Raw genomic sequence first — 3761 nt, forward strand, 5'->3', positions numbered from 1 at the left:
TTAGTTTATTTCCATCTTAAAATCTACTTACTTCAAGAACTTATTGAGATCACTGTCATCTTGTAACTTGGCAGAGATGTCCCCCATAATGTTTCTCACTTCACTTAATATCTTTGCTTCTCTTTCTATAAATAAAAATATAAGTACAATATAAAAAATTGCATTTTTTAGAATTTCTTAATCTACAGACTCATTGTGACATATGTGCTGTTATGTATGAAACAAAATGAAAAATATTTAGTATACAAATATTCACTGTTAAAATGTTAATTTTTTCAATTAGAAACAGCATTCAGCTTCTATGCACCATAAATCTGGAACAAACTTTAGGAATATGAAAAAACTGATGCAATAGAATCATTGATAACCCACAATAAAAAGACATGAAAAGTTGAGCTATAATTTAACTATACCAATATTATTATTTTTATGTTGGTACAATGTGTATAAAAACAAATACCTGTTGACGAATTTGTCTCACACTTCCTTTTTGCTGATGGTTGTCCTTTGTTGCCCAACTGTTGGCCAGATTTTCGTTTTCCTTGTTCTAAAAAACAAAAAGTTACTCGTATTGATTTATTATTAGCCGTTTTATGTCAATGTACATGAAAAGATTTTGACTAAGATCTTGTATTTCTCACCTGTGCCACTTGTAGAAGGTAAAACCTGAAGATGAACAGAAAAGTTTGACTAAACTTAAAAATGCTTTTCCATTATAAAATAACTTAAAAGTTCAAAATGTTTATTTTGTTGCTGTGGCATTTTCATTAAACTGATTGTACTGATTATACATTTTCCAAATAGACAAACAAAGCTATACTCTTCAACAAAATCACAATACACATTTATGATCTTATAATACACACACAAATATATACCTCAGTCATACCAGTTTCTTCTTCACCTTTCTGGTGACCCTGCAAATAAAATAACCATAGTAAAAAGCTTTTTTTAATTGAACACTAAAGCTAAGTAGCCATATCACAGATGTTAGGATAAAATACTTCACTTTAAACTAAAATAAGAATATGTTTAAGTTACATGTGTTGGAAAATGATTTGGGGTTTGTTCTGCCTAGTAAAACATTTTTCCAAATCTGTTCAGTCTTTATTATCAATGGGATATTTTATCAATAATAATAATAATAATAATAATAATAATATGTAAAAGCATATATCCACACTAGTGAAAGTTTTTTTTTTAAAAGCACAGGACATACCTTTAACCGTCTGATTAACTTTTTGAATTTTAACCTTGATCCCATTTTTGGAATCAACTTTTCGATGTCTGCATCCTGAAGCATATAAAAAGTTTCTGTATCAATCCCTTCATCTGTAATCAAAGAACATCTCATTAGAAATCAGTCATGCCAATATTTGAACAGTTTGTCCCTTTGTCCTCCGGGAGACGCTATGTGTCCTTAAAAAGCAGAATAAAGTGACTTTTTACTACAAGCACTTAAATGCCATATCCATGGTCACATTTATCTTTGAGTCCAAAACATTATTATTGTAATATATTTAACAGGCATTTGTGAATCCATGTCTTTTTAACTTTCTTGTAACATTATCCTATGATGACAAAAGTAACAGTGTAATTCGTTACCTTTAAATACTTTAATCAAGTCACTCAGACCAGCCTTGGCTAGTGTGTCACGAACAAAGTCATCCATGACCAAGAACAGAGACTGGAAGATAAATCATAAAATCATAATGATATATTTTATGTATGCATGTATTGTTTCACATAGGCATTTAATTTTTTAAATTTGATTAAAAAGAAACTCGCCTAGAATGAATGAAATTATGGCTTCAGGCTTCAGATGAAGAAGAGAAAAATTGTCTCAAAGCCGTTTCACAAAAGTCAAGTTGATTCTTCAAAGTTTGACATTCAAAATGGTGAACAGCAAGGAAATGAGAAACAGGAAGGTGTGGTTTGGTTGACAAAAAGAGGAGCAGCAATGGAAAACAGCTAGAGGCGTCCACACTGTAAAACAAACTGAGTTTAGCCAATTAATTGGTTCAGAAATATTCTAGCAGATATTAAAACTGTATGAAATGTGGCAATTGCAGTGTCTATCATTACATTTTAAAGTATTACCACCTGAGATCTTGGCCCCAGGACTATTCAACTTCTAATATCTACATAAAGGCCACACCAGGTCGGGACAACAAAGAGAGGTGGATCATAATGTTTTAAAAAAAGAATTTAATTTATTTTTTTCCAAAAGTTTAAAATAGGCCTACAACAATAGAATATATATGTTAAAGACAGTTTACAAACTTCACAAAATACATACTGCACATCAGCTCTTCAGCGGCAAGTTATTTTCAAACCCAATTAACAAAAAGAACCATGCAGAAAACAAAAAAAAAAAAAAAAAAAAAAAAAAACACTGCAACCCAACCAAAGAAAACATGCAAAGCAAATAAACGAAAAGCAAGACGAGCAAAGCACTGAACAAACTAAATAAACCAAATCATGCAAGCAATTGACAAATTAAACCTACATGCAAACAAAGAAAAGAAAAAAATACAAATTGTAAATAAACGTACTGAAAAATAGGGGGACTCACCATAAACGGTTGAACCCTGGCCAAAATAAAGAATAAATCAATTGGGTAAATGACACCCAGCTGAAAAGGCATGAAGCAAAAGTAAAGACAAAACAACGGCGTTGGCGTGGCCGTGCTCCCCTTGCGCCACGGACAATTAGGCCAGGTGCGCGCACCAGTAAGCGGCAGGAGGAGGGAGGGGGAAAACCACACAACAGTCCACCGCCAAGTCCCGAACACCTCAGGATCTAAAAATAAAATTTAAGGTGAACTATGGCACCGAGCTCAACAAGCTGACAATGAACCCACCTACCTCGGTTAAGAGCTCCACGCCCACGACGCGTGCCTGATCACACGCACTCCCAGAGAGCAAAACGGGAGCACCAGCACAACCTCAATCCTGAACCCAAAGGAAGCACAATCACCACAAACTAATCTAAAATCCAACAGAAGGAAAATCACAAAACTAACCTGAAGACCTTTACTTGATGCTTGAGGAAAGACAGGATCATACAAGCTCACAACGCCATCTCCACAGCTCAAAACAATTGTATGTGAGTGCGCACCCCACACACCTGGCTTTAAAGGGTACGTTGGTGCCGCCCACCACTCACCTTAAAGGTGAATCCGCACGAACATACCACAGAAAGATGGACACAAATTTAAATTATCTGGTCTAAAAATAAATAAATAAATAAATAAATCAATAAAAGATAAAAACAAAAACATTTCATGACAAGTTCTTAATTTTTACTAAGTCCATACATTTAGAGACACATTTATTCAGTTTGGGTTCAAGATTAAGTCTATAACTATTTCTTATATTTTAAGATTTTTCAATAAAATTTTATTTGAGTTCTTTGCAACATTATCAAGTTTTCTAATATCTATCTTTTACTGCTATTTATGTTTTTAATAGTTTGGTAAGTCCTACTATTTTATTGATAATCCTATTTCAATTCCAAAATTCCTAGTTGTTATTTCATTATTCCTCACTCCTCCCTCATTTACTTAATTTGTCTGATGTTTTAATCTCTTTCATTTCTTCATCTGCTCATTACTTGGCACTATAAAAAGTGTTCTTGATCACTCTCTGGTTCGCCATCAGAACCACTCGTATATCTGTTTCCTGTTGGGACTTGTCAAGATGAGTTACAACCAGAATTAAAACTGACAAGTGAATTTCTCAAAGCAATTAGTACAAACT

General features: G+C 33.3%; 3 long non-coding RNA genes across 3 annotated transcripts; all 3 read right to left on the reverse strand.

The window, feature by feature from the left end:
- Positions 1 to 31: 31 nt before the first annotated feature.
- LOC106943965 (uncharacterized) lies at positions 32 to 1063 on the reverse strand. Its single transcript, XR_001424061.1, has 5 exons — positions 1042 to 1063; positions 879 to 917; positions 642 to 666; positions 461 to 547; positions 32 to 125 (listed from the first exon to the last, which is right to left on the reverse strand). It is a non-coding gene; the product is annotated as an uncharacterized LOC106943965 (long non-coding RNA).
- LOC106943966 (uncharacterized) lies at positions 1057 to 1693 on the reverse strand. Its single transcript, XR_001424062.1, has 3 exons — positions 1606 to 1693; positions 1220 to 1332; positions 1057 to 1074 (listed from the first exon to the last, which is right to left on the reverse strand). It is a non-coding gene; the product is annotated as an uncharacterized LOC106943966 (long non-coding RNA).
- Positions 1694 to 2188: 495 nt separating this feature from the next.
- Positions 2189 to 3014, reverse strand: LOC106943964 (uncharacterized). Its single transcript, XR_001424060.1, has 2 exons — positions 2868 to 3014; positions 2189 to 2802 (listed from the first exon to the last, which is right to left on the reverse strand). It is a non-coding gene; the product is annotated as an uncharacterized LOC106943964 (long non-coding RNA).
- Between the last annotated feature and the right edge of the window lie 747 nt (positions 3015 to 3761).

This window comes from Poecilia latipinna, unplaced genomic scaffold (assembly GCF_001443285.1).
Source record: "Poecilia latipinna isolate Pla-1442-1.1 unplaced genomic scaffold, P_latipinna-1.0 Scaffold6496, whole genome shotgun sequence".
Classification (NCBI taxonomy): domain Eukaryota; kingdom Metazoa; phylum Chordata; class Actinopteri; order Cyprinodontiformes; family Poeciliidae; genus Poecilia; species Poecilia latipinna.